The following is a 20510-nucleotide window of genomic DNA, read 5'->3' as shown; positions in this document are numbered from 1 at the left end:
TTCTATTCCATCCTATCTTCTCTACTTTTTTTTTCCTATCTTGAACGTAGAACCTAGGGCCGATGAAGAACCGCTCTACTCAGTTCTGCTTCCAGCACCATTACACTTCTCTATTGCTCAAAAATCTTTGTTTAACTAAAAACATTTGAAAGAAATGACTAAAGACACAGGGCAGGAAAGACCTGTGACCTTTATTTCCTTCCTGGTTCCTGAATGTTCACTACTATGGAGAAAGAAACAAAATATCCTATATCAGCATTTCAAATACGCAAACCAACTAAGTGTGACGGTGTGTCTAACCAGCAACAAGCAAATGATAAATTGCCTGTTTGGAAGGCAGAAGAAAATACTCTAAACAAATACAAGTTGGGTAGTGATAGAAATTCAAACACAGATATCTGTCTGCTGTCACAATTTAATATTTTCTGGGCCCCAGCGATCTTTTATTACCAAATCAGATCATCAACATCAATCACTTTAGCCACATAATACCATTTTAGCACCTGAAGAATGTGGTAACTCCTGTCTGGATAGTGTTTTATACCCAGACTATTCTTTTGTTGCCCCTGACAAGACTTAGCTACGGGCAGCACCAAGGAATTACTCATTGTGACGCATAACACTTAAATCTTCATTGACAGCTGATCTTTCAGTTTGAAGTCAGCCTTAGATGTCCCAGGATGGTGTGATACCTAAGGGGGACCTCCCCTTCTTTGAGGAGAAGTGAAGGAGTTAATGGGGGGAGGGGATTTGTAAGGGTGGGGTTGGGAAGAGAGGAGGGAGGGGGCTACCATAGGGAGGTAAAGTGAATAAAAAAATAAATTGTTGAAAAAAGTAAATGTATGATTCTTATCACAGAAATTTATTTTCATTATTGTCCTTCATAAAGTTAACCAAAGAGTTCAGTCATAAAAACTATAACAAGTATAAAATGTTGAAGAAACTTATATTGTGTCGAAGTTAAAAACACTAGATTTTGAGGCAGGAAGGCATGAGTTCAAGGTCTCTTAACTAGTTGTATATGTTTGAGCAAGTGAATTTAAAGTTTCCAAGTCACTATTATCCATCTTGCAGGGAGGAGCCATGGTAGGCTGTATGACGCTGAGCATGTTGGAAGCTAAGGCCCAGCAGCCTTCTCAGACAGTTTTAGAATCACAAGCTGGTGGATCCTTGGTGAGGTCATTATTTTTAGCTTTGGAACTGTTAGGAAGTCTGCAGGGGATTTTCACACATTCAACAAATTAGCAAAGGTCATCTAAACAATCCACTAGCTGCATCCATTGGCTGGAGATGCTATCAAACGAGGGCTGTCATATTAGATGAAATAGCTTCCTACTGTCTGTATTTCCAGTGGTACCATTAAAAGGGTCAAGGTGAACTGTGGTTTCAAACGATCCATTGAGATTGCATTTCACTTTTTAAAAATTTTAATTTAATTTAGTTTTAATGTGTGTGTGTGTGTTTGTTTGGCCTGTATGAATTTATGTGCATCACATCTATGCCTGTTTCTTACATAGATCAGAAGAAGGCATCTAATCCCTCAGAACTGGTATGACAGACTGTTGTGAGTCACCATGTGGGTGCTTGGAATCAAGCCCCAGTCGCCCGAAAGAGCAGCAAGTGCTCTTAACCACAGAGATATCTGTCCGGTCATTAGATGTATTTTAAATCACAAATGTTGAACTCAGTAACATCTGTTTGTTTTCTGTCTATGTCTTTCCATTTTCTCAGCATATTGGTGCATTTTCTGCCAGTGTAAACCTTTCACTCTCTGTCTAAGCTCCAGTTCAAGATCCACTTCTGGGGAGTCACTCTGAAGTTTTCTCATGCTGTGTGCATGACTATTTTTCTCTTGAACCAGGATTGCCTTGTGTTTGAAAGTTGAATTTTGTGGAAAGGTTTGATACACTGGTCAGACAGGGCTTTATATAAACCTCTAATCACATACCTTTACTCTTGATTGATTATCCGAGCTTATGGAACAGCTGAAGACACCACGAGAGTGTACTCTCACCATGGCTCTTGCAAGACTGTTGAGATGCTATGGCTGGGGGATGCCTTAGTGGTTAATATGCTCCTGAGGTTATTAATTAGGATCCTCAGAAGCCAGGAAGATGCCATTCCAACCTCTGAAAGCAGAGATCATGTTCCCAGGGCAAGCTTATATGACACTAACCATATCAGCAATTGAATCACTCCTGGGCTTGCATATACACATGCACACAGGTGTGCCTACACATGGAAACATGCCTAGACATAAACATACACATACACGCCACACACATGAAATAGATTTCCATGTTGATTTCCTTGCTTCTGATATTGCTATAAATACTGTCAAATAACTAAACTATTTCTCTCTCTCTACATATATATTTGGTATTTGTGATGCCAAATAATAGTGTCAGCCTCCTATACATTAGGCAAACACTGTGCCATGACTTATATCTTCAGTCACTGCTTTATCATGCACTCTGAATGGTGCCTTTCCATCAGTGTGAACCACAATTTATCAGCTCCCTCGACAACCCCTTTCCTTTTTTTGGATCTTTTTTTTTTTCTTTTCCAGAATTGTTCTTTGTCGTTAAGCTGATGGATTGCATAGAAGAAAATGGACTCAGGGCCCTTTCTGAAAAATCACTCTTCAGAGAGGAAAAAGTTGCAACTTTACACCTCGTTTTTGTTCCTTTACTTCAACCAATAGACAGCATAGTAATTCTGGAGTCCATTTTCCCATGGTTTTCCAGCTATAATAACAGCTTGGGGTTTTTCATTTTCTATTTTAGTTTTCTTTTGTTGTACTTTCTATGATGGCTTGTTTTAAATCTGTACTGTGTGTGTGTGTATGTATGTATGTGTATGTCTGTGTGTGTATGTATGTGTGTGTGTGTGTGTGTGTGTGTGTGTGCGTGTCTCTCACATTTGATTGAATGAGATGGAAATTTAAAAAAGTAGATCCTCCTTCTACTCCTGCACTGAACTACAGCAGTTATCGTTTATAAACCATTACTTCACAATTATTTCCTCATCTTAGGCTTGATTTTTTTTAAAAACTGTTAGCTCAAGTGGATTTTAAGCTAGAAAATATTCTTAGTGTTTTGTTATATTCTCTACATACATCAGATCATTAAGTGGAATTGCTATACATGAATCTCCTTTCAAAGAATTAGTTATGTGATTTTTGACCACAATGTCAAAGAGCCTCAGGGATCTGACTCTACTCAGATCTGTGTGGTAGACTTGGCCAAAATAATCTTTTTTGGCTCTGAGATTCTAAGTGTTTGTGATTCTCAAAATTACTATTATTATTACTTTCAGACATAAATACTTCAGAACTTAAACACTGGACTTCCCCAAGTAACCTCTTTATTGAAAGAAAGGGTCTTGTCAAAGGAAGATTTATTAAGATTTCTTCTGTGATGAAAGGCTTTTTAAGTCATTATAGTGACAGTCAGAAAAGGATCAAGTCTGTGATTTGTCTCTTCAGCTCCCGTCAGCAAGTTAGAAAATGATGCCATTTATTTTCCATAAAACAATGCAAGGAACTCTTCCAGACACTGATTTAGAATTTAAGTTGTAAAAGCAATTTTATCTGAGCAGTAAGCATGATTAGAAGGAGGAATCCTTCTAAATTCCAAGTTTACTGTGGGATGACAACCCTATCCCTCCACTTGATGCCCTGTCTTTCTGCTAGAGGTGGGTTCTACAAGTTCCCTCTCCCTACTGTTGAGCACTTCATCTAAGGTCCCTTCCTTTGAGTCCTGAGAGTCTCTCACCTCCCAGGTCTCTGGTACATTTCAGAGGGTCCCTCCATCTCCTACCTTCTGAGGTTGCCTGTTTCCATTCTTTCTTTTGGCCCTCAGGGTTTCACTCCTGTTTTAGCTCAAAGGGAGGCTCCAAGACTTGACACTATTACTGATTACTGATGTTATGGTGTGCTTACAGACAGTAGCCTACCATTGCTGCCCTCCAAGAGGTCCAACAAGCAGCTGAAAGAGTCAGATGCAGATACTTACACCTAATCATAAGACAGAAGCTGGGGACCCCTGTGGTTGAATTAGGGAAAAGCTGGAAGAAGCTGAGGAGGGCAACCCCATAGGAAGACCAGCAGTCTAACTAACCTGGACCCCTGAGATCTCTCAGACACCGAGCCACCAACCAGGCAGCGTACACCAGCTGATATACACATATATACAGCAGAGGACTGCTTGGTCTGGCCTCAGTGAGAGAAGATTCACTTAACCCTCAAGAGACTTGGTGTCCCAGGGAGTGGGGAGGTGTGGTGGGGTGGGAGTGGGGGCTGGGGACATCCTCTTGGAGATGGGGGAGGAGGAATGGAATGAGGAACAGTCAGAGGGCAGCCCAGGAAGAGGATAAGGACTGGATTGTAAAGAAAGATTAAATAATAATAATAATAATAATAATAATAATAATAATAATAATTCCAAGTTTATATTCAGCAAGTGCTGATCACAGTTCTTTTAGAATAAAGCAAGCAGTAGGATTTGCTAGAGAGAGGAATACTTTGAGAGTTAAGATCAATTTGGTGTCCAGCAGCAATTATTAATTAGACTGTTTTGCATTTCTGTGTTATAGATTTTCTTTTACCACCAGAAAGAGAACTATCACCTGCCGGATATTTGTGAGGGTGCAAAGTCACACTGTGTCATATCTGTGTCACATGTGATTATGATTATGTTACTAGAACATGGTCAATAGTGTGGGACTGAGACTAAGAATCAAGAAGTGGCATTTGGTGACTCAGTGGGGACACTTGCTTGTCTCTATAGCTAACTGGGTGGTTTTTACAATGTTGCCTCTCAAAATAACTGAAGCACTACTATATTCTTAGTGTTCTCCCAAAGTGCAAAGGCTCCCCAAACTTAAAAATCCTCCCCAGTTGCAAAGTGGTGTAGAGAACAAAGCTCTAGTAAGATGTAGGCATGCAAGGCTCACTGTGCATAAAATGATCTCCTTAAGTAAGTGTTAGGTGAGTAGAGTGGAAACTTACAAATAATATACAAATGGGACTCCAGGGACTCTTCGCTGGTCTCATAGGGCTTGTTATCAAGCTAGCAACATTATCAAAACTATCATGAAAGAAAAGCTGGAAAAGAGAGTCTCAGGATCTCCTTCTCCAAGTTTGCGCTTGTCAGAAAGAGGCATTTGGACTTGCTGTGGTCTAATGCTTATGTCCCTAGAAAATTTCTGTACTAAAATCCCACCCCTTCTTACGGGTTGGGACATCTTCTGGATATATGCCCAGGAGAGGTATTGCGGGATCCTCTGGTAGTACCACTCACAAAAGAACTCAAATGAAATGTACTCACTGATAAGTGGATATTAGCCCAGAAACCTAGTATAGCGAGATATAAGGTACAAGATGCAAAACACATGAAACTGAAGAAGAACGAAGACCAAAGTGTGGACACTTTGCTCCTTCTTAGAATTGGAAACAATCACCCATGAAAGGAGTTACAGAGACAAAGTTTGGAGCTGAGACAAAAGGATGGACCATCTAGAGACTGCCATATCCAGGGATCCATCCCATAATTAGCCTCCAAACGATGACACCATGGCATACACTAGCAAGCCTTTGTTGCAAGGACCGTGATATAGCTGTCCCTTGTGAGACTAGGCCGGGGCCTAGCAAACACAGAAGTGGATGCTCACAGTCAACTATTGGATGGATCACAGGGTCCCCAATGGAGGAGCTAGAGAAAGTATCCAAGGAGCTAAAGAGATCTGCAACCCTATCGGTGGAACAACATTATGAACTAACCAGTACCCCAGAGCTCTTGACTCTAGCTGCATATGTATCAAAAGATGACCTAGTCGGCCATCACTGGAAAGAGAGGCCCATTGGACACGCAAACTTTATATGCCCCAGTACAGGGGAACGCCAGGGCCAAAAAATGGGAATGGGTGGGTAGGGGAGTGGGGGGGGGGAGGGTGTGGGGGACTTTTGGGATAGCACTGGAAATGTAATTGAGGAAAATACGTAATAAAAAAAATCCCACCCCTTGAGGTGAGTGTACTGGAGAGGAAGGGCTTTCGGCAGTAAATTGGAGCTGCTAAAGCTGATGAAGTTGGCTCCCCTTCTACCCAGTTCTTCTTGCCAGATTTTCTAATATTGGTGCATGTTTGTGGATCCCTGCATTATGAGGATCCAAATATGGAGTCCTTAGCATGTTTAGCGGCTCTTCTGTTCCCTTGATAAGATCTTTTATTTTCTTTTTTTCTTTTCTTTTTTTTAGAATTATTTTTTATTAGGTATTTTCTTCATTTACATTTCCAATGCTATCCAAAAAAGTCCCCAATACACTCCCCCCGACTCCCCTACCCACCCACTCCTACTTTTTGGCCCTGGCGTTCCCCTGAACTGGAGCATATAAAGTTTGCCTGTCTAATGGGCCTCTCTTTCCAGTGATGGCCGACTAGGCCATCTTTTGATACATATGCAGCTAGAGTCAAGAGCTCTGGGGTACTGGTTAGTTCATAATGTTGTTGCACCTATAGGGTTGCAGATCCCTTTAGCTCCTTGGGTACTTCCTTGATAATATCTTGACTGGCAATAAAATGCTAAATTGCAACTCAATGTGTTTATATATAGAGAGTAAGAGCACTTTGGGGAAAAGTCTATGGTATCCTTTTAAATTATTTAGCCATTATTTAATAAACCATTGATTTGAAATGTGTAGAAATATCCCAGGGATTTAAGAAAGTCACATTTCCCAAAGTAGTCTACTCTAAAACAATTTATACTGAGGGCCACGTAGGAGGAACAACAAATGGCTTTAGAACTCATGGAATGCAGCCCACAGGTTACCACAGCCACAGGGGTGAGCCTCAGTGTGGCACAGCCCCGAGGACCACGTGTCCTGAAGACTGCTATGGAGTTCTGCTCTGCTTGTGGCTCTCACATCCCTCTTAATCTAAGAATTGCATGAAAACTTTAAGGGCTTCCAGTCCCTCACTGGGCAGTATTTCTGGCACTCACAGTACAAATGGTTGCTCTCTTCCAGGCATTGCTGCTGGAGCAGATTAATGATTCTATCACCACCCTAGAGAAGAACTTAGAGATGTAGATTGTCAGCAATGACCACCATTCTTAGAAAACATTTTAAAAAATGAAGTTGCTAGTGAAGCTAGGTTGAGATGTTTTTACTATTGTCTCTGATATAAGAAATTTTAGGGAACAATATGAAGTTCAGAAAGGCACACACTTATTAGTTAAGCTAGTGACTCTTAATGGTCAGAAAACAGGAGCAATGATAGCACTGGCTGACGGACACTCACTGAGGCTAGACTGGTGATAATTGATTTCTTATACCCATTTTTGCCCCCAGCTTCCTGATATGATTTAGTAAGGATTGCTAATGAGTAGATGCACACTTTGAGGATTTAAGGTAGATAAGACTGATTTTCATATAAAAGTTTAGATTTGTGATTCTGTTAAGATTCTTACAAGATAACTTTTAAAGATAAGTAATAAAATAATTACTTCTTTCTTTGTAACAGGAAATTGCTGCCTGTCAGTAAGAGAAACTGGCTGAGAAACTATCTTGCTTGCTTACACTTTATTAGTCTATAACAAGTTGCTTGGTTATGAGTGTATGAGGTTGGTTTTTTTTTAAATTTTGCTTGATCAATATGTTTATTGTCTTTATGAAAAAAATCTTCATAGAAAACTATTTTAGCTTTCAGCAGAACTTTCCTGAGCTCTGAGGAAGCTTGCCTTCTTTTGAGCAACCCGGTTTCTCTACTGGGCAAAAGACATTTTGGAATGATTCCACCTCTTCTCCTTCACTTCTCTCTTGGGCTTCTTCTCATAGACTGGATTCTCTCGGATAGCAGCATGAGCTTTCTTATACATCTCCTCCATCATGTCTGGAGTTACGTTGTTCCTGATGTACTGAGAGAACTGTTTCTTATACGCATCTTCATCTTCCTCCATTAGGTAGCGCATGTAGTCTGCCACATCCTGATCCATGGTGTGCTTCCGAGCATGTACCTCTGCATTGAACTCCTTGCTTTCAGAGTCATAACCAGGGAATCATTTGGTACTATGAGGGATAGACAAGCCTCCATCCACAGCTCCCTTCAGGGCCCCAAAAACTTTATTGCCAGTTGTAGTTTGGGCAAGACCTGCATCCAGATAGCAAGTGAAGGCACCAGGCTGACCATCAATGCTTTCCACATTGTATTCACCTCCACTTGGCCTTCATAGATCTTGTCCATGCCAAACCTATTCAGAAGCCTGCGGGCCAGCAGCAGGCCAGTGCAATAGGCTGCAGCATAATTTGTCAGGCCAACTTTCACACCATATTTTGGAAGTTCATGTGCATATGCTGCACAGACGATCATATCCCCTTCGATACGGGCATATGCAATCTGGCAGATGATATCTCTGTTAGTTACACGAACAATCATCCTATATTTGGGTGTGTTGTACTTATTCTTGTCTTGGATCATCAATCGTTTCTGAGCATAGTAGTCAGTTTTACCCTCTCACCGCCTTCGAAATCTCACTTGGTATCTTTTAAAGTAGGCCTTATTCTTGACAATTTTCACAAACCCCATCCTGCGGAACAGAGACCCTCAACCATGGCTCCAGGCAGACCTGCAGAGTCGGCCGCGCTAGGGGGAAAAGCAAGGGTTTTTTTTTGTTTTTTTTTTTTTTTTGTTTTAGAATAATTTGTTTTCTTTACATGTGCTACGTAAGGATATTTCCTGTAAAGGTATTGGAAAGCACACTGTCTTTTCATAATCATTATCAAGAAGAAAACTAAAACATAATCACATTATAATTGTATACTGCTTGAAAGACTTTGCTGGGATATTTAAGGAATGGAAGAAAAAAAATGTAAGGAGTGGTGTGGTGTGGCCGGAACATTGTCTCTTTCTCCCAGTAACTAAGTGTGCATGTATAACGTCTGAGGGAATGGGGGTTAGAACATTGTTCCTTCCACCCACCAGTTGTGTGTATTTATGGATGTTTGTGTGGAGTACTTGGACTCTGCTTGCTGGAGCTTTGCTCTAACCATTCTATGTGTGAATGTGTATGTCTGTCTGTAGGTTTGTATGAATATGTGTATGTGTTTATGTGTATATACATGTATATTTGTGTGTATGAAGTTTTTGGACTCTGCCTTTTGTTTTGTCCATTTAGTGTGTGTGTGTGTTTGTGTACATGTGTGAATTTTCTCTGTTTCATTCTCTTTCTCGCTAGCCCTAAGGAGTTAAAAGAATTCAGTTTTTCCACTGGTCACAGAGTGTGCCAGCCCCAATTAATTAAGCCTTTCTCCCCTCAGAAAAATGTCTGCTGAGTACTTCTCTAATTGCTAGCTGCCTTTGGCAGCAGCCCCTGTAGGTATCTGGATCTACCCCTGTCAGCAGCTCTAAGCACTGACCCCCCCCCCAATGTTTGCCTGCCTTGGTTTACCCACCACACGGATGCCAAGGCCAGAGAGTCATTGGCAATTTTAATTTATTCTTTGGAAATATAATGAATTTGCACAGTAGATATATATGCACAGTAGATTTTATCATATCCATTCATTATTACCTCCCTTCAATTTCTTCTAGTACCCTATCTCTTTTACAACCTTTTGCATCCTAATTATTGGTGTCATATACACATGGGCATAGAGTCACCCACTGTGGCAAGCTACGAGAAGACACATTTCCAAAGGAGAGTGGTTCTCTCTCCCTCAGCAGTCTCTGAGTACCAATGTGTGTAAAGGTCATGTCACGTCTAGAGATGGGCATTTCACAGCACTCCCCTCCATCCTCTGGTACTTATAGTCTTTCCACATCCTCTTCCAGGATGTTCCAAGAGCTTTGGAGAGGGGGAGAATATATATGACCCATCTATGGCTGAGCATTCACAATTGCTTAGTCTCTGCACAAAACATCTTATTTTGCTGTCTAGAAGAAACTAGGCTAAAAGGATGAAGTTTCTCTCCATGTTGAGATTATATATATATACAAATATATGCATATGTGTATATATATGTGTGTGAGTATGTATGTGTGTATGTATATAAATATATACACACGTCTAATCACATACACAAAACACAAGTTATTATTCTCAAGATACTTACCCATAATTTGCCAGTATCAGAGATTGATAAAGATTTAGCAGAAATAACATTGAGGGCATTGGATCAAGTGCAAGCATTATAGCTATTGTCAGCAAACATTTGAAGGATGTGTAGCCTACCTAAAGGAAAGGCAGTGATTTGTAGTGGGGTTGATACTCTCTGTGACAATAGGAAAGAACTGTCACTACAGTAATGGAAATTTGTCAAAGTGCTTGAGGTCACTCAGCTTGAGCACAGGTGGGATGGTGGGTAAACCATTCTCCATGTAGAAGTCACTGAAACTGTCATATTTCATCTTAAGGAAGTTTGGTCAGTGGCCACCGGGATAATCTCTAATTCTCCATACTCAAGGGTTGTGAGTTCACTGAAGACACCAGATAATCACAGAACTTATTTAACACAGATCTCTTTTATTCTTAACAGTGGCAGGCAAGCTTGGGGCATCAACTGTGGAAAGGGAATAAGACAAGGACCTGCAGTGAAGAATGGTTGGGTGTCTTGGTGGCCCTCTCGGCACCTGATTTTGTATGGCTTTGGTATGTCACATACATCTTGACTATCTTAGTTGCATTTTCTAACTTGTGAAGAGACATCATGACCATTCTTCTAAAGGAAAGTATTTAATTGGACGTGGTTTACAGATTCAGAGGGTTACACCATTATCGTCATGGTGGGATGCATGGCAGCTTGCAGGCAGACACGATGTTGGAGGAGTAAAGAGTTCTACATCTTGATCTGCAGGCAATAGGAAGAGAGCATGCCACTAGGCCTGGCTTGGGCCTGCAGGCTATAGGAAGAGAGCATGCCACTAGGCCTGGCTTGGGCATTTGAAACCCAGCACCCCCACCCCCCTCAATGACACACTTCTTCCAGTACAGCCACAGCTGCTCCATTAAGGCCACACCTCCTAATCTCTGTCATGGAGTGACACTCACTAATGGCTAAGCATTCAAATATATGGGTCTATGGGACCATTTCTATTCAAACCACCACACAGGCTTACTATTTTTCTTTAGAATATTGTCAATTATTGACTTTCCACAACTTCCCTATTCACAGCAGTGAGTGTTTACTTCAGCCACACACCACACTCACCTCTGCACCCAATGTTTTTTTTTTTCCTTATCAATCTTGAATTATGTTTTATGTGACTGTTTTACATTGGATTTGTATAATATACTGTAGGGTACATTGAACCAGGGGTCTTATTTAAACCTGGAATACAATAAAGATTTTAGGAACTTTGTGAGTGAATGAATAAAATTAAAAATCTGAATTACTGCTAATAGAGATAATTACTATTAACAATATTAAGTATTAATTAAGGTGGTTTTATGATGTTCTGTTTGATTCTCCTGACTATTAGGATGAGACTGAAATTCAAAACAGGAAATTTTGAAAAAAAAAAACTCAAAGCATGAATATTTTCTCATTACCATCTTTCTTTCTTCAGGAAACAGAAGCTGTACATAGAGTTGTGTAAGGGCCATGTTTTTAAATGCAGCAAATGATGGATGCTCTCCTTCGAATTTGGAAGAACTATGGGAAAACTCCTTGTTGCATCAGTTTTATTTCTACCAAGTCATTCAAGCAGCCATTAACATATTGGCTCATCAAACACGCAGAAGAATGCTAAAATTCGACTGCTTAGCTTAAGAACGCATGGTGATCAATACGTCAATGATAGGGACAGAAATGTGCCCTGAGAGTCTTTTAAAAGGATTAAATATTAACCTAAGTGCAACTGCTTCACTGGCCTGTGGCTGTGACAGCGAAGTGCACAGGAATTTAATGTTGAGTCAAATTACCAGCAGAATGTTTTTCTACTTGATGATCCAAGATCTAATTTCTATTGATCTATCTCCTAGAGAATGGTGTTGGTAAATCTGAACAAACACCATTACAGTAATGTAGGATTTGAGAAGCTAGAAGCAAAAACCGTGAAATGGTGTGCCCCATACATCTGAGGTATGGAAGAATCTGAAACTTCTAGGAACCCACTAGGCAAAGAGAGACAGGAAATGAACTATCTCGGCACTCTGCCATCAACCAAAGAGGGCTTGGATTGTCTGGTGATGTATAAAACATAGGCTTTTTAGGTGAAAGCCTTTGATATGGGAGAAGATGGAAAGGACAGAAGAGGGAAGAATGATAGCGTTGACAGCAGCAGCCGGAAGCTGAGGGATGGCAAGTGGCAAAACTGTAAGCAAAGTCGCACCTAGCCGGAGCAGGAGCCAGAGTCAGAGCAGCTCAGCCCCAAGGCAGAGCTAACAGCTCATTGCCCTCTGCATTAGTGAGAACTGTGACCACACTTTACAGTGTGGTTAAAATGCCCTGATCATGGTGCAGGCATTTTGTTTGTTTGCTGCTGTTGCTGCAGCTGCTATTTTTTTTTTTAACTTTTTCCAATTTTTTATTAGATATTTTCTTTATTTACATCTCAAATGCTATCCCGAAAGTCCGCTATACCCTCCCTCCACCCTGCACCCCTACCCACCCACTCCCACTTCTTGGCCATGGTGTTCCCCTGTACTGGGGCATATAAAGTTTTACCATAGGCAAAAATATAGGTGATTTATTGTCAGATAGTTGGCCAATATAAACCTTCATTTTTACTTAAATTTGTTTTAATCAATTCCTTTTTAAAATTTATTCACTTTACATCCTGATTGCTGCACCCCCCATTGTCCCTCCCACAATCTTTCCCCCTACCTCCTTCTCTTCTCCTTTTAGAGGGTGGTGCCCCTTCTCTGTTATCCCTCCACCCTGGCACATCAAGTCTCTGCAGGGCTAGGTGCATCATCTCCTACTGAGGCCAGACAAGGCAGCCCAGTAAGGGGAGTATATTCCACAGACAAGCAAATTGCATATTATCTTAATGACAGCATGGGGGAGTTGATCTTCTACTTGATTTCTGTCTCTCAGCCCTCCATGTTTTCAACAGGTGGGCCTGTCTCCTCAATAACCTGGTCTTCACTTCTTGCTCTAGTCAAATCCTTGGTTCCTGAAAGGTCTCTCACACTCAAGCTGATTTTACTATTATACCCTTGGTCTTGAGCCTGGAACTTGGTATTCAGTCACTGACATATTTCTCATGCTCCTTTCTAGATTTTCCCCTTCTTTTCTTTTCAAACCCTCCTGAATTTCCACCTCACATCATTTTGCTGATTTCTGCCAGTCCAAGGTTAATTCTTCTCTACATGGTTAGCTTCCATGGCACCTCCATCTGACACTCTGACTGTTCATCTAACTGCCTCTGATGATCTCTCATCCCTTCACAACTACAGTGCTGGATGGTGTGTAGAGGCATCCTCTTCTACATAGTTTCATCGCCTTTCCCTGATTCCTTTTCCTTGAATGGAAAACTCCATCCTTAGATAAATCTATTGTCCTACTTTCTCCAAACCTGACATCATGTAAATAAACAAAACGAAAGAAGAGCAGGAACATGCCAAGGGGTGGCAGTTAGTGTCCGCAATATGCTCTTAAGGACACAGCCTTCTCAGGCAGTGCTAGCTCTCCCTTTACTGGTCTGAGTAAATTCATGTTTCCAGACCAGATGTTTTGTCTGAACTTTAGACTTTAGATGATAAACTTGAGACTTCTTAAATGTATCACAGACAACGTAGACTTAAAATGCTGAAACGAATTGTTTTGTTTTCCCCCTGTATCTTTCTTTTCTGCAGATAATGGTGTTTTCTTAGATGTTGACTGATAAAGACTTCTTTGTAAGATTTTGAATATCTGTAGACCCTGCTCATAAAAGACCACACATGGGTGATATGTATCACAGAGTTGGTGGCTTATCTCATTTCTGTTTTATTTCTGTTCTGCTTCTGGGACTATTTAACATATAGCCTACTTCAACCTACCTACGAATTTCTGTTTATACAGAATGGGGCCTTCATCTCCCACCCAGGAATGACACACCCTAAGGTTACATTGAGGATCAGAGAATAAACCGCTTTTATCTGTTTGTGCTTCACACGAAGCAAGAGCTTTATCACATCCTGAGAAGTGTTTGGGGTTATGACTCTGAATCATCAAAAAGGATGCCACTCTCAAAGTTCTCTAATTGAGAACGGTTCTCATCCAGAATGGTTACGCTGAAGGCTGGAAAATATGTGTTCTTCAGGGTGATTCATGGACCAGAAGCTCTCCAAAGCTGAGATATGACCTTCAGCTCCTTTCACGAAAACTCCCTCTACTTTGTGGGCATAACAGCAAACTAGAAACAAATGGAGCATGCAAATACTTTTTATTATAAGGACATGACTTTCAATAACCTATTTACCATAATACTATTTTTCTAATGTGGTCTGGTTTCTAGCTCCAAATTTTCGGATGTGGGTATATAACTTAGAGTAACTACCCAAACAGGGAAAGTAAGAGAGATCGTGGCACGGAAGGGATAGTAAGGTAGCAGGTGTTATGAAGGGGGAGGGGAGGTCAATATGTAGAGTGAAGGAGAAGGGGCAAATAACACTAAGAAGGTTTGATAAAGCCCCAAGGAATCATATTTTACATTTATCTAACATAATGAATAAAACAAATAAATTCACACACACATACACACCAGGAACAAAATCAAGGGGAATCTTTGTTTGTTTTTCTAGACAGGGTTTCTCTATATAGCCATGGCTGTCTTGGAACTCACTTTGTAGACCAGGCTGGCCTCGAACTCAGAAATCCACCTGCCTCTGTCCCCCAAGTGCTGGGATTAAAGGTGTGCACCACCATCGCCCGGCCCAAAGCATATCTTAACAGAAACTCCAGTATTGTAGTGAGAAACCTTCACTCAAGCTGTTGTCTGGAATGGAGCAACTGATTCTCCAAAACAATACAGATCTCTGCTGTCGCTCTCAGTGGCCTCACAGAGGTTGAAAGTAAGTCCCTATGGCTGAAGACACCGCATACTTCACACACAGGACTCTGACGATTCAAACTGATTCTTACTGCAAGACTCCTTCCTCTGCACTAGCTTCTACAGTACCAGAAAGTACTATGTAGGCTGCCCAGGGAGGAACACATCAATCGCGCTATCTAGCCATGACACCAACAAACTATAACTACAATCATCATAGAAAGATATTCCTAAAAGTGCAACAGTGGTACTCACGGTTTGATGGTAACCAGCGGTTGTCAATAGAAATGCTGACTTGGAAGAGGAAAAATTAATCTCTCAGGGCCCCACCCATGGACAAACTAAAGATTGATGGCTCATGAGAGGAGGGGACTCCAGGAATGTGCTGGCTAATTGTTTCCAATACAAAGTAGTCAGCCCTGAAATCATGTACACATAGTCACACTAACAGACTCAGCCAACTGTATTTCTATATCGTTATATTTATGTCCATGCAGCAATAACAAAAAGAGGCTAATAATGGGAGGGACTAAAGGGGTAGCATAGGTGTTAGAGAAAGGGTTCATGGGAGGGATTGGAGGGAGGACAGGAGAAAGTGATAAACATGTTTTAGTGAAGCAAAGACTGCTGACGACAGACACACTGCATTTCTGAGATTCCTCTTCCTATGAGAAGTACACCACAGATGTCACACACCCGAGGTGCTTCAATTCTGTACTGATCAGAGTTCAGTGTTCAGAAGCAATTTGGGCCACTAGGAAATGACTTTTCTGTCTCAGTTAATTTAAAACCTAAACTCTCTTGAGTCCAATTCGGAGCAACCAGTGTGACACAGGCCTGTAGCTAATTCTGTCAACCACAGTGGGTGGCAGGCAGGTGGAGAGGTAGAGTGAAGAGCGCAGGTAAGACGCTGCAGCTAGCTAGATTTTGTTCCCTCCTGCAGAACCTTGAACCTCAAATTGTAAACTCTAAACCCTTGACTTCAGCACCATCTCTAAGGTGTTCCAATATTCAGCTTTTGGGATCCCACACAGCCCTACGGAGCCAGATCTGAGTCATAATCATCTCCATGTTTACACGCGACCCCTGACATGATCTGCCAGGAGCTAACAGACAGTTTTCATTTCCTGCCCAGGGAGCTATAAGGTAGCAGTAAGCAAGCTGTAGCTCGGTTCAGTGCTTGCCTTTTATTTTCTCTCTCAGGAATTGTAGATCAACATGATATAATCAATGGGGATAGACTCCATTTGGAATCAGTGCAGTGATGTCGTGGGAGCTGGGTGAGCAATCTCCCTTCCTAAACAATCCCCAATTGGATGAGTACAGTTAGCACTGGTGGGATGAGGGAGAAGACTGATGCACATGTTCGTATTTCTGTGTTTGAAACAAGTAGATCATGCTTCATTTCAGTCTGGTACGCTGTTTCTGAAAAGCCTATAGTGATAGATTTATTCAAGTATAAAGTTTGGTTAGCTCTTTTTTTCCCCCTTACAAGATAGATAGAGAATGTCATTGCAGTACATAATGTCCACGCTCCTCTCTCCAAAGTATTTTTTTTCATTCCAGAGCTTCATTATATCTCATTTATCACACTTAGGTTAATATGTCTTGTACACAGATATTTAAAATAGAGTAGCAACCTGTAACAAGGTAACTTTTATGTGTATGTGTGTAGACAGGCATCTCTGTGTGTTTGTGTATGTGTATGGGTGTGCACACGTACATGCAGACATGCAGACTGCCTCAGGTGTTGTTGAGCCTTAGGCACTGTCCACATACATTTTTAGTATACTTTGCTGGCCTAGGGATCATCAGGAAAGCGAGACTGACTATCCAGAAACCCCCAGGGCTCTCCCTGTTTCCAGCAGTGGGATTCCAAGCACAACACCATTGTGCTAGACGCTTTTTTTTTTTTTTTCTTAAAGTGGGTTCTGGACATTGAACTTGGGTCTTTATGCTTGCAATGCTGGCACTTTACTGACTGAGCTATATCCAAGCTGGTTGACATCTTCTTACATATATTGGCTACTTGTTTGAAGCAAAGAATTTATTGTACACTGTGGTCTGCTTGTCAATCTGTTTCAAAGCGTGTGATTTGAAAAAAAAAAAACTCAGAAAATGGAGGCTTCTGTTGCATGACATACACTAAATAATAGTTTGACAGTTTCTTTTTGATCTTTTCAATGATTCCTTCCTCTGAACCACATGCTGTTCTTTGCTGAAATTCCTTCTCCTGTTTCTGTGTTTTCATTCTGCTTCCCACTTATAGAACTCCATTAAAAGACAAAGTATCTGTTTATGTCCTTTTCCAAGTCTGTAAATGCTTGCTCATGTGCATACTTATGAACAGATTGACTTTGGAAACTCCAAGACTATTGAAGCACACAGGCCCAGAACTACATAGAATCAGGGGCTCTATTTGTAGTCGTGTAGGAGGAAAAGAGATTATGATTATCATGATATGTATCAGTTATAGGAGTGGTCCAGGAAAATAATGTTAATTACTAAAATAGATCACTATTTAGTTTCTCTGGCAAGAAGGCCAGAAAAATAGCAACCCACATAAAAGTTATCTGGAGTCAATGAAAAGGAGAACCACTTGAAATATGCTTCTCCTCCCTAGAGGAGAGTACCCCTGAAAGTCACCAGTATAGTCAGACAACGAGAGGGAAGAGACTGACAAGGGCAGGTATTTTTCTTAAGAAGCTATACTATTAAGTCTTAGATGAACAAGTCAGATTGAGGTCAAGTCCCATTGATAATATTATAGTTTTGAGACTTAGTAAGTTACTGTCTTGGTTCTTTGTGTCCATTTGTATGTGTGTGTGTGTGCATGTGCGAGATGAGAGCTCAATGGGATATCTTTGTAAAGCACCTGATGATAGTTTGTAATCTATAATATCAGCTATTATTATTATCACAGATTTGGATCTCAAGTGAATCACACTCCTCAGTTAGCGTATCTTTCTAATTCTAGATGATTAAATCTTCACCATAAAATGTGTCTTTAATTAATCTCAGTAATGTTTAGATGAAACAGTGAGTTTTACTGTACACTTCTATTGTGATACTGTGCATTTTGATTGTGCTAGTAGCAAATGGTCAACGCTTCTAATATTCAAAAGAAAGATGCTGAAATTTGCAGAAGCTGAAATATGTCATGTATATGTATATATCAACCCATACAAAAATTTTCCATATATGGAAAATAAATTGTCTATAAGGTTAGCTTGAATAGCTCTGAGAGTAGCTTTATCAGAAAATTGATTGCAAAGCTAATTTTTATAATTGGAATTCTATTTCTCCACTGAATTATGTGTTAACTTGCAAAATATTAGATAATTTGGAGGGAGAGGTCTGGAGAAGGAGAGATGGAGATAAAGAGGGAAAGGGAAGGAAGGAGAGTGAGGAAAAGAGACAGAGACAGACAGAGAGAGAGAGACAGAAAGAGACAGAGAAAACAAAAAGGAGGCTGGGTAGAATAATAAATTAATTCAGAAAAATTTCCCATCCTCTAACTACCCCCTCTACTCATCAAAAAAGCTACAGGCACTAAAATTTATTAACATTTCTATGAACATAATTTGAAATATTCATTTTCATTAAGTAGTCTACTGAATATGACAAAATCAAATTTATCTAAGGAGATCTCCAAGGCTGCTAATTTCCTTGACAATGAGGGCATAAAGCAAGGGAACCCATGAATCATTCATGAAGTTCAATTTATTTCTCTTATTTTTTGGTGTTTAATAACCATGAATAGAAAGCATGCAGTGCATTGTAGATGCTATTTTTAAATTATCTTTAGATTAAAATGAATGATTTGGCAGGCAGAGATCAAGTAAGAATGGTTCTCAGGTTTCTGCTGTTAAGCATCACATATTTCATATTTTTCTTGTAAGTATTTATATGTTCATGTATTCATAACCTTTTTCCTGTGTTCAGCTTTGCTTAATACATCAGAACCACTTCAACACTAATAATATTTAGGCAGCTGCATAAAGTAATTTATTGGTGAAATAATGAAATTGAATGAAGTCCAAGAGTTCTAGTTTGGGGGTTGAAAGAGACCCTGAAGACTATAAAATAAAACTGGTCTCCTACTGAGAATATCTTCTGCATTGTTAACAGTAGGTACCCATTTCCAATTTAATTGCCATGTCTCCATGGGAAAGAATTTTTCATCCTAGGCAGGAACTTATTTCATGGATAGCCACTGCTACTTATTTGAAATGACTTCTCTTAAATTCTAAATCTACCTTACCGAAATTCCTGAGTCCTACTTGAGCCAGGTGGGCTTATAACTGGTGCCATGTTAGTCAAATACAATTGAATGCATGTGTATTGGCATCCTAGCTTGGTTTCGACTGGATCATGAGGTGGTTAAGCTGTGTGACCACACAGACTTCTGGCTCTTCCTGTGAGGTTCTTTACCTGAATCAATAGAATGAGGAAAGCAGGTTGCCTTTCCAATGTTGGACCTTTTCCAATTACCTAAACATTTGAATAAAAGAAGAAAAACAAACAAACAAACCCTGACTTCTCTGAGGGAGAGAATTTCTCCTGCTTTTCCTCAAACTGGGACATCAGCTTCGTTCCCTCCTTTGGACTTGCCTGGAAACACTGTCTCTACCAGGGTCAGTTGGCTTTGGAACTGAATTTACTCTGGCTGTATTTGTTCTTTGGTATTTGTATCAGGACGGGAATTGCCATTAGCTTTTCAGGTGCTGACTCATCCGGCCTATCTTGGGAATTGCCAGCCTCTATTATGGCATGGTTCAATTCTTTATAATTAATCTATATCTCTGTATCTGTCTTGGCTCCTCTCTCTCTCTCCTCTATTGGCTTTATTTTCCTGGAGAATCCCAATTTATCACACAACTTTGAAGACATATTTTGTCTCCTGCATCACAGTGCTTAAAATATCCAGAAATGGCAGTTGTAGCTCTCTAAATTTTTCTTCTTAGGTCCCTTGTTTACTCAGTCTGAATTAAATTATCTTAATAGGATTTTTAATTTAGGGGCTGTTCTCAATACTTTTATAGAATTACTTGGGTCTGATGTCTGGACACAATGACTATTTCTATTTTATTTACAGGTATTGTTATATTACATTACATTACATAAATAAAACAGCACTTCAATTATGTAAAAATATCATAATTTTTTATAATATTAAATAGGTTAAATTGGTGGGTACATTGTTTTTAATCTGTCATGTTTGTGGGTGAGAGAACAATTTATTTTATAAAATTTATTTTATAATCACAAACATGCCTATTGCTTGGAATTTTGAGTACACATTGCTACAAACAAGCATTTAAGTAGAATGGTACCATGGTATGACTAACAGACTGAGTGGTCTGTTAAATTCAGTACATGAAGGCATTGCTTTTGTTATGTAACCCCTAAGAAGATAAGCAGGTGTCACCAAATTCTACCATTGCTTGATGCTTCATGGTAGTTTATCCGGGTGATATACAGGCAGTTTATGGATCATGATAAAGCAAAATCATGATCTTAATCATTGAAAGAAT

At 40.1% G+C, this 20510-nt stretch overlaps 1 protein-coding gene and 1 pseudogene across 2 annotated transcripts in view; both read right to left on the bottom strand.

The window, feature by feature from the left end:
• The window catches only part of Gabrb1 (gamma-aminobutyric acid (GABA) A receptor, subunit beta 1), a 491652-nt gene that overhangs the window by 93788 nt on the left and 377354 nt on the right, over positions 1–20510 (bottom strand). The gene's annotated exons all lie outside the window — the stretch shown is intronic.
• Positions 7642–8652, bottom strand: Gm15616 (predicted gene 15616; annotated as a pseudogene).

This window comes from Mus musculus, chromosome 5 (assembly GCF_000001635.26).
Source record: "Mus musculus strain C57BL/6J chromosome 5, GRCm38.p6 C57BL/6J".
Classification (NCBI taxonomy): domain Eukaryota; kingdom Metazoa; phylum Chordata; class Mammalia; order Rodentia; family Muridae; genus Mus; species Mus musculus.
Note: the sequence above shows the minus strand (reverse complement) of the source record. Positions and strands in the feature narration are given on the sequence as shown.